The sequence below is a fragment of the Onychostoma macrolepis genome, chromosome 19 (assembly GCF_012432095.1).
Source record: "Onychostoma macrolepis isolate SWU-2019 chromosome 19, ASM1243209v1, whole genome shotgun sequence".
NCBI lineage: Eukaryota > Metazoa > Chordata > Actinopteri > Cypriniformes > Cyprinidae > Onychostoma > Onychostoma macrolepis.
The window spans coordinates 2,565,406-2,576,620 of NC_081173.1; positions in this window are offsets into that span (position 1 = coordinate 2,565,406).

Sequence of the window (11,215 nt, forward strand, 5' to 3'; positions counted from 1 at the left end):
AATAAAGACAAAACTATCTAGTCACCTTTATTTATATAGCGCTTTTAACAATACAGATTGTTTCAAAGCACTTAACAGTATCAAACTGGAGAATAGAGTGTCAGTAATGTACAAGATTAAACACTCAATTTTCAGTTAAAGGCATTTCATTATTGAATTCAGAGATGTCATTGTCTAGCTCGGTTTAGTTTAAATAGTATCTGTGCAATCAAATCGACGATAATAGCTAGAAATTAAGTCGCTAGAAATTATTTCATATTAATATGAAACAGTCGCATAGCTATGGGTGGGCCACTTTCATCTGTGGCCCACCCAATGAGAAGTTTGTAATTTTCCAAATGGATGTCATTTTTTAAACAATACCAATAAATGTCTTATTTCACTGTAACTTTATTTATGAACAATATTAAACGCTTGTTTTTATGGTCAATTACAGGTCGTTTCTTAGTTTTCCCTCTTCCTATACGTACTACCGGCACATCCGGGAACTTAATTGTCAATTTCGTCACCGCCCCTTTTTGGGGGAAAATAACTAGAACCATAGACTTCAATACAAAATAACGGCATAAAGCAACGTCCGTACACAGCCGGCAGGCGTGAATAACTTAAGAAATCACTCAGTTTAAACATGTCAAGTAATTATATGTCCACCCTGCCTGCCATAGAGCGTGAAAGATACATCCACAAACTTAATTTGGTCAATTTAAAAACTCAAATTGGTCAAATTGGTGTAACAACCCCACCCAGTGGCCAGAGGTGTGTTACCGGACATTTACTCGTCATTTACCTAATCTAATCACCAGGTAAGCCAGTGAATGTTTTACTTCATATTTGAAAGAAAACATCTTTAAATGTATATATTATGTCCTTATATTTAGAGTACTGAGTGCACTTTTCTGTCCAGCCATACAACTAGCCTGGCTTAGCTTTCGATAGCATCACCCGTAATTCATGATATTTCCATAAACAGCAAGATATGGATGATGATGATGGCAGGTAGCCTGGGCTAAATTTGGGTTTTTACAAACATTATTGGTGCACCCAACCACACAACAACTCTTTATAAGGTTAGTCCACTTCCTCGATCAGATGCTGTATGGCGGTTAGTGATGGGTCGTTCTTGAACGATTTGTTCATTTTGAACGAATCTTTAATGTGACTCGGGAAGAACGAGTCGTCTCAGGGAGTGATTCGTTCAGTCGCGCATGCGCAACATCCTATAGGTTCTGTACTGGAATTAGTTCACCTGTTTCGAGTCTTCGGGTTTGAGTCGTTCGTTCATCACGTGACAGCCTCATACACGAACCTATGCAGTCATAGCCGGAAAGAGAATTGATTAGTTCACCTCCCGAGTCCTCGGGTTGGAGTTGTTCGTTCTTTTGTCACGTGACGTGACAGCTTTGGGCAGAGAAATTAGTTAATTTACAACCTTCCTTACAAACGGGTGCATAGTCATTATTATTATTATTATTATTATTATTTACTCATACAGTTATGTGATGCATTTCTGCTCTCAAATTATTGCTTTTAATTTCTGTCACGATGGTTCTTTTCCATAATACTGAATGTAGTAATAAATATAATAAAGAGTTGGTTATGTTTGTTATGCGGATGCGTGGTTGTGGCGTAGATAAAGTAGATACAAAAGAACGATGAGAGAACAAATGGCTTCAACACACTTTTCCATTTAATAAACTTAATTACCAACAAACACAAAGGGAGAACTCAGGACTTATAAAGGGGAGAGAACCAAAGAGCAAAACAACATAATCAAACTCAGGTGGAAACAATCAAATGATAATTAACTAATGAGGGCAGGAACTAAACCAAACAAGGAAAACGGGGATCACAGACAGGCAGACATGTAACAGTATCTCCCCCTCCCGGTAGGCGCGTCCTGCGCCGTAACAGTTCCAACGGGGAGGGGGGGTGGGTGCCCTGGATGCCGGAGCAGGACGGAGATACACAGACATTTGAGGAGGCGTCCAGGGCGGTCTCCGTGGGGACTCCGGCGGCCATGGTGGGTCAGGGGACTCCGAGGGCCTCGGCGGGGTGGCCATAGTGGCCCTGGCCAAAGTCCGGAACATGGCCACTATGGCTAACAGGATGACAGGTATATGCCCCCCCCCAACATTTTTTTTGATGGAGTTAGTGGCTCTTCGTTTTAGCTCGGACATTTGGGGGCGCTCTTGAAGCACGGACTCTTGGATGCGCTCGGGAGGCGCGGAGCTAGAGGCGCCTTCTTGGCGCAGGCACAGGGGCGCTCTTGAGCGCGGACTCTTGAATGCGCTCGGGAGGCGCGGAGCTAGAGGCGCCTTCTTGGCGCAGGCACAGGGGCGCTCTTGAAGCGCGGACTCTTGAATGCGCTCGGGAGGCGCGGAGCTAGAGGCGCCTTCTTGGCGCAGGCACAGGGGGGCGCTCTTGAAGCGCGGACTCTTGAATGCGCTCGGGAGGCGCGGAGCTAGGGAGGCGCCTTCTTGGCGCAGGCACAGGGGGGGCGCTCTTGAAGCACGGACTCTTGGATGCGCTCGGGAGGCATGGAGCTGGATGGGACCAGCGGAGGCACAGGTGATCTGGACGGGACCAGCGGGTTTGCCATATTTCTAGGCGGGATAGCCGCACTCTCTGTTGGCGGGATGGCCGCACTCTCTGTCGGCGGGTTGGCCGCCTTCCGTGTTGGCGGGTTTGCTGTGGCCACGGACGGCGGCTGGAATCCGTGGATCGCGGCTGACGATTGGGTTCCGGCTCGGGCTCGACGCTTCCCAGACACCAAGAATGGCCTCTCTCCAACATAATCCCGCGGTGTCTGGGAGGTCCACGGACGGTGGTAAGTGGCCCCGAGCCGGAACATCTCTATGATGACAGAGTCCGCCAGCGTCATCTTCTCAGCGAGCTCACAGAACCGGCTCGCAAATTTAAAGAAGGGAGATCCAGGAGGGCTAGGGCGGCGACCACTTCCACAAATTCCATCTGGCTTTTTGGGTCGGTAATTTTGTTATGCGGATGCGTGGTTGTGGCGTAGATAAAGTAGATACAAAAGAACGATGAGAGAACAAATGGCTTCAACACACTTTTCCATTTAATAAACTTAATTACCAACAAACACAAAGGGAGAACTCAGGACTTATAAAGGGAGAGAACCAAAGAGCAAAACAACATAATCAAACTCAGGTGGAAACAATCAAATGATAATTAACTAATGAGGGCAGGAACTAAACCAAACAAGGAAAACGGGATCACAGACAGGCAGACATGTAACAGTATCTCCCCTCGGTAGGCGCGTCCTGCGCCGTAACAGTTCCAACGGGAGGGGTGGGTGCCCTGGATGCCGGAGCAGGACGGAGATACACAGACATTTGAGGAGGCGTCCAGGGCGGTCTCCGTGGGGACTCCGGCGGCCATGGTGGGTCAGGGGACTCCGAGGGCCTCGGCGGGGTGGCCATAGTGGCCCTGGCCAAAGTCCGGAACATGGCCACTATGGCTAACAGGATGACAGGTATATGCCCCCAACATTTTTTGATGGAGTTAGTGGCTCTTCGTTTTAGCTCGGACATTTGGGGGCGCTCTTGAGCGCGGACTCTTGAATGCGCTCGGGAGGCGCGGAGCTAGAGGCGCCTTCTTGGCGCAGGCACAGGGGGGCGCTCTTGAAGCGCGGACTCTTGAATGCGCTCGGGCGGCGCAAAGCTAGGGAGGCGCCTTCTTGGCGCAGGCACAGGGGCGCTCTTGAGCGCGGACTCTTGAATGCGCTCGGGAGGCGCGGAGCTAGGAGGCGCCTTCTTGGCGCAGGCACAGGGGCGCTCTTGAAGCGCGGACTCTTGAATGCGCTCGGGAGGCGCGGAGCTAGAGGCGCCTTCTTGGCGCAGGCACAGGGGCGCTCTTGAAGCACGGACTCTTGGATGCGCTGAGGCATGGAGCTGGATGGGACCAGCGGAGGCACAGGTGATCTGGACGGGACCAGCGGGTTTGCCATATTTCTAGGCGGGATAGCCGCACTCTCTGTTGGCGGGATGGCCGCACTCTCTGTCGGCGGGTTGGCCGCCTTCCGTGTTGGCGGGTTTGCTGTGGCCACGGACGGCGGCTGGAATCCGTGGATCGCGGCTGACGATTGGGTTCCGGCTCGGGCTCGGACGCTTCCCAGACACCGAAGAATGGCCTCTCTCCAACATAATCCCGCGGTGTCTGGGAGGTCCACGGGACGGTGGTAAGTGGCCCCGAGCCGGAACATCTCTATGATGACAGAGTCCGCCAGCGTCATCTTCTCAGCGAGCTCACAGAACCGGCTCGCAAATTTAAAGAAGGGGAGATCCAGGAGGGCTAGGGCGGCGACCACTTCCACAAATTCCATCTGGCTTTTTGGGTCGGTAATTCTGTTACGCGGATGCGTGGTTGTGGCGTAGATAAAGTAGATACAAAAGAACGATGAGAGAACAAATGGCTTCAACACACTTTTCCATTTAATAAACTTAATTACCGACAAACACAAAGGGAGAACTCAGGACTTATAAAGGGGAGAGAACCAAAGAGCAAAACAACATAATCAAACTCAGGTGGAGACAATCAAACGATAATTAACTAATGAGGGCAGGAACTAAACCAAACAAGGAAAACGGGGATCACAGACAGGCAGACATGTAATAATGTTTTCATTTAATTTTTTTTTTTTTTTTTTTTGGAGTCTAATCTTCATAAAATACAATACCTTGTTGTATTTATGTCTTTTGAGTTAACCCTTTAGATTAGACTATAGTGTTATTGACTATACTTTTGTAATATATGACACTTTAGACATTAACACTGTGTACACACTCTTGAATAGTTTTTTTTTTATTGTTTATTTTTGTGCCAGAAAAAGCTTTAGCAAAGAGGATAACTATTCCAAAATGAATTAAAACAATTTAAATAAAAAATACAAGAAAATTAAGATATACTAAAGCCACAGAGCCAGATCATAACCTTAATATTTTAAACTAACATTAATCATTCATATTCAAAATGTTATTTGCTTTCACTTTATGTCATTGTGTCCTTTTTGACCAATCTTCTTATACAAATATTAGACCAATATGTCAGGTCTGCCTAGGAAAATCAATTATACCAGCAAAGTCAAAACTGGAGTAAAAATGAACAAACTATAAGTGCTTTGTAATTTTAGGCTTGGATTTTTTTATTATATAGTTATATTATATGTTTATTGATAGACAAAGACAGTGAAAGGACAAATCAATCAATATTTTATTTATAACAGGGTTTTATTTATTTATAAAATAACACAGATCCTCAAGAAACAGTAACAAAAACATAGTGACAGAAATGAACAGACCATTTTTATTTCTAGGAAAATGCTTATTACACATATTTTGATAATTTTATGATAATTCTTAAATATGATCCAACATACAAAAAATACAGTTTTACTTTATAGTATTTTACTGATCCGGCAAGTGGTCACGTGACAAAAGAACGAACGACTCAAACCCGATGACTCGGGAGGTGAACTAATCAATTCTCTTTCCGGCTCTGACTGCATTGGTTTAGCTTATGGGGCTGTCACGTGATGAACGAACGACTCAAACCCGAAAACTTGTCAGATAAGAGGTGAGGTGAGCTAATCAAGACCCAGGTAAACGATGAATGAATCTTTTCTATTTCTTATAGCATTATAGTTTGTGTTGTTTGTAGTGTGATCAACGTTTGCATAAGTAATAGATGTGTTAGGGAAGTAGCACGTAACATTTTAATTATATTTTGCCAAAATGAACGAAATGAACGAAATGACTAGAAAAAACATTCGTTCATTTTGCTGAACGAGACTCAAAGGTCCGAGTCAGTAAAATGATCCGAACTTCCCATCACTAATGGCGGTTTGTTTTCCCGTAAAAGTGGGCGTGAACCTGTTCAGAGACATTCTATGACGTTGCGCCGGTTGTGAGTATAGGTGCATCATACTCTTGTCAAAATGATCTCAGAAGTCTCAGTTTGTTTATAGACCTTTTTCTGAACGCGGAAGTCTCCCCCGATTAGAACGGTGCTTTACATTTCCGGTTTCTAGTCACATTTACATATTTTCAGAGTCGATAATATAATGTGAAACCTATGAAAGTCATTTAAAAAAATAATGTGGCGCCATTGTTTCATCACTTTACAGTGTCGCAATGACCGTCTTTTTGCAGTAAAGGACCAGTCATTGTTCAATGAGTGGGAAGATGACATGAAGCGACGCGAGGTTAAGCTGCATTGAAAACAGATGAGTGCACATACAGCTCCCGATCGGGGTGAAGTTCATGGGATTTTGTACACAGAATGATAAGAGCAAACATTATTTTAACATATATTATTATTTCACACTCAGTATTTTAACTTAAGCGCTGCAAGCCATATATACAGTGCCTGACAAGACAGATTTTCTGATACGCAAAACAAGTACTTTAAAGGAATTCCTTAGCTTACTGCCGTCACTGTGGCAGCCAACAACAGCACAGCAACCCTCTGCACATTTTTATATGTAGTTATATTGAAAAAGTTTCAATTCAGTCTATCTTTTTTTTTACCCCGTTTTAACTGATTTCTATGGAGACTGGAACACGAGAGCACCCAAACGGAAGTTAGAATCCATCATGGCGCCGCTCATCGGTTATTCAGGAAAAAGGTCTATATGAAGAGATTTATTTTATTTGCCTTATTTATTTGATTTATTTTAGAATTTCAGTTTAGTTTTGTTATTTGGCATTTTTCAATTGCACAAAGAAATGTGCAGCATTTTGTCCAAGCAAAATTTGTCTTAACTCTAATTTTGTTAAAAAAATTTTTTTTTTTTAAATAGTGAAAAAATTGGATAGTAAAATCAGTATTGTGAATCATATTGCATTGTGAGTTGAGTGAATTGTTACATCCTTATTTATAACTATTTAAAATTCGCTACTGAAATGTGAGTTTGGCAAGTAGTTTTTAAGATAGATATGGAAATTTACTTCATGAACACTTTGGAATACAGACCTAAGGTTGAACTCGTTTTAAAGAAGGCAAAGACCAGATAATTGAAGCTAAAACATTTGTTTTAATGAAATGTATAAAAGTTTAAATTTTCTGTAAAAAAAAAAAAAAAAAAGTACTGTAATTAAAATGTTTTATATACAAATATTTTACAAAATATTGGCATCTAAAATTACTATAAAATCAAAGCCATATGTCTAACTATGTTATGTTATAAATTTGAAGATATATATATATAAATATATATATATATATATATATATTTTTTTTTTTTTTTTTTTTTTTTAGTAGATAGATTTTAGCTATTAGATTTTGTTTAGGCGCTATCCCAAAAATAGCCACTGGTTGACACCGAAATTCCATTGGACTTTTTAAAATGCATTTTCCTGTCACAAATTTATACATTTCTTATTTCTTCTTACTTCTATCGCAAAATATCATCAACTTGAACCTTGAGACCTTTCCAGTGGTATGGGTTTTGTCAAGATTAGAACAAGTTTTGATTGTAAAATATTGTAGTAAATGTTGTAATATGACATATGACACTGCCCACTAAGGGGTGGAGCCCACTAAAATGATAAAGTAGCATTTCCATGGTAATACAATGTCTGATTTCAAAAAGGTTTAAGTTTTGGTAACACTTTATTTTAGGGTCTATTAATTAGTTGCTTATTAGCATGCATATTACTAGAATATTAGCCATTTATTAGTAGTAATTAAACACATATTAATGCCTTATTCTACATCCCTAATCCTACCCAATACCTAAACTTAACAACTACCTTACTAACTATTAATAAGCAGAAAATTAGGAATTTATTGAGTGAAAAGACGTAGTTAATAGTGAATTAGTGTTCCCTATTCTAAAGTGTTACCAAGTTTTTAAATAATATCGAAGTCAGGATGTTTGCTAAAATATTTGATAGGAAAAAAAGGCAATTAATAAAGATCACCAAGAGGTTAAATGCTTAGAAGCTCAAGATATTTTCATATTTTTACAGCTCTATACAGTAGCTTTATATTTTAGTTTTACATTTGCACTCTTGATAACCTTTCTAACTCAAACTTTCTAACTTTATTTTATGATTTTAAATAATGACTGAAATAGCTGTCAGGAACATAGTGATTTAACAAAATGGTTTGTTTGTCTGGCATTGCGCATCAAGTCCAAATGATTTTTCAATCCATGGATGAATAGTTTGCTCCAGCATTTTATGTGGCTTTATAAAAATCTTACATTGCATGAGATTTACATCTTCATATTTTGTATTGACTTTGGTAAGCATAGGCTCCTCGTTGAAGCTGCAGAAGACTCCTGCTAGATAGCAAGATGCTCGAGTGGGTTCTGTGAATACTGTAACCTGTTAATATGGGCGCTAAAATAAATGCATTGTGAAACAGGCCTTAGTCAGTTACCCAAAACTGTCTTGGAAGAATCAGTACAATGGCAGCTTGACAAAATATTAATTGCCATGTTAACGGTTTCCACGGCAACATTATTCCATCCAACCGAGAAACAGGCAGCAGTTGAGCAGCTGTTGAGGTAGCAGTGTCTCATCTTCTGTCAAACTACACAAACCATCTTCTTAATGGGCATGATTAAAACCAAAATTGCAAAAGATAGTTGTCTTGTTTTCAGAAGATATGTCTTGAAATACTTTTTTTTTCTTACTTTTTTGAAAAAAAAAAAAAAAAAAAAGTAAGTTTTTTTTTTAAATTGATTTAGTAATTTAGTCAAGTTTTAAAAGAGGGATGTTTGGAAATGTCATCATATCTACATTTTATTGGTGATGCTAGTGCTGTAAAAAAGCATTATATGTTTAATCCAAGGCACTAAAGTTTGATTTAATTCTGTAGCAGTAAATGCCTCTTATTTTGTACAAATACAGTGCTGCCAATTAAAAAAGTATTTTTTTTCCCTTTATTTTATAACGAACACTATGTATGTCACGGAATATGCACGCCCTTTGAAAACCATTATCTAAGATCAAGCTAAATATATCAACTGTTTTACTTTCTTTTTAATATGGGGTTTGCTTTTTCTTATTCTTCAAAATATTGGGATTGTCTATTTGTTTTGACTTGCATTGTCAGGCAACTAAAAACAAACAAACAAACAAAACAATGAATAAAATAATAGCAGAATCAATAACATGGTTGCATATTTAAACTGGCAGTGGCTTGTTTGGAATCAAATGTTGGTTTGTAGTATTGATAAATGGGTAACACTTTACAATAAGGTGTCATTTGTTAACATTAGTTAATGTATTAACTAACATGAACAAACAATGATCAATACATTTATTACACTATTTATTCATCTTTGTTAACGTTAGTTAATAAAAATAGAGTTGTTCATTGTTAGTTCATGTTAGCTCACAGTGCATTAACTAATGTTAACAAACACAACTTGTGATTTTAATAATGCATTAGTAAATGCTGAAATTAACATTAACTGAGATTAAGAAATGCTGTAGAAGTATTGTTCATTCTTAGTTCATGTTAACTAATGAACCTTATTGTAAAGTGTTACCGATAAATGTATAGGAATCAAACATACATTTACTTTTTACTGCTTTAAAAAGCAAAAGTAATAGGACTAACACATTGTTATTGTACAGACTGTTCTAACATTTTATCTTCATGTACTTATAATTTTGAGACATGCATAATCACAGTGAGGCTGAACATGTAGCAGCTTTCAGTGTTGTAGTGTGGTGTGCTGTGTTTATTCTGTCATCTGTTTATCCGGAGTGGATATTCCTGTGCTCCAGAGCTCTGCCTGTGAAAGGCCACGCTTGACTGGGCAGTTAGGCTGGAGCCAGCCTCTTCTTCACTGCGCTCATGATTTACATGGCTGTCTGGACGTCACATACACCCCACAATGAGTCTGATTGCGTCAGCAGCCTTCCACTCTTTCTCTCTGTCTCCTTACACACGCACATAAACCATATCCCTCCCCCACCGTCGTCAGGCTTCAGCAATCTGCCTTCCCGGAGGACTCTCTCTGACGGAGACAGCCCTCCCCCATCTGTTCAGGTCTCGCTGATTCCCATGAGACTGGACTGAATCCTTGTGAACAAGGTTAAAGTGTTCACTATTAAACACAACACTTGACTTGTGCTCAAGGTCTGACTGAACACACCAGGTTTGGAGCAGCTCTTCCTGCAAGGTTCAAAATGATGAGAATTTAAGAAGATATCATGACAGTAATTGTTTACTCATTTATAAGTTGTTCCAAACCTGTATGAGTTACTTTCTTCTGTTAAACATACAGATAAAGATCATTTGAAAAGCATGGGTAACCAAACAGTGATGATCATCTCTGTGTGTTCAGGAGAAAAAATTAATAAAAATACAGGTAACAACTTGAATAATTGGTTTTAAGGAATCCCTTTAAGTAACATTTTGGCAGTAACAAGTATGGCGGTATTCAAATAAATCTTTACTTTGTATGAATGCTTTTGTCTTTGGCAAAATAAATATTTGGTTACACTTTACTTAAAGCCTTTATGTATAATGCATTATAAATGGCTAATAAAGGGTATAATGCATTATAATTATTCAAAGTGTGTGTTGTAATACATAATATCTTTTTGTAAATAATTATAACCAAATTTAAAATGCACAGTGTAACAATGAACATGATTTTGTTTAGTTTTTTTCAGGTTTATTTATAGTGTCAAACTACAGTAAAGCAATATGTGATCACTTTCTACTAAAAATAGATAAAAACGTAACCCTTTATTCACTGTGAAATGTCAATGCATATATAAATTAAAATCAAATATGAATACACAGACATTAAACATGAGCTAACATCTAACCTCCATTTGGCCTGATCATTAGCATCATATAAGATGAGGTATCTTCTGCGACACTTACCATTCATCAGGATGCCTCCATATCTTTGTATGACGTCATCAGGGACCTCCATCGTTGGTCAAGGTTCATTAAAAACCTTGCTCCTGTCCTGGCACCACAAGGATTTTCCCGGCTTTCACATTACAGGATCAAATGTCACAAAAAGGTTTGCGTTACCATATTTGGCGTGTATGAGTGTTTTTATTGATTTTTTATTTGATGTAAGAGTGCATAAAGACTCGAATTTCAATCTTTTTCAATATACAAAGTGATTGTGTCACTTTAGAAGACAGAAACACCAACCAAGTCATATGGATTAATTTTACACTACCTTTATGTCTTTTTTGGAACTTCAAATTTT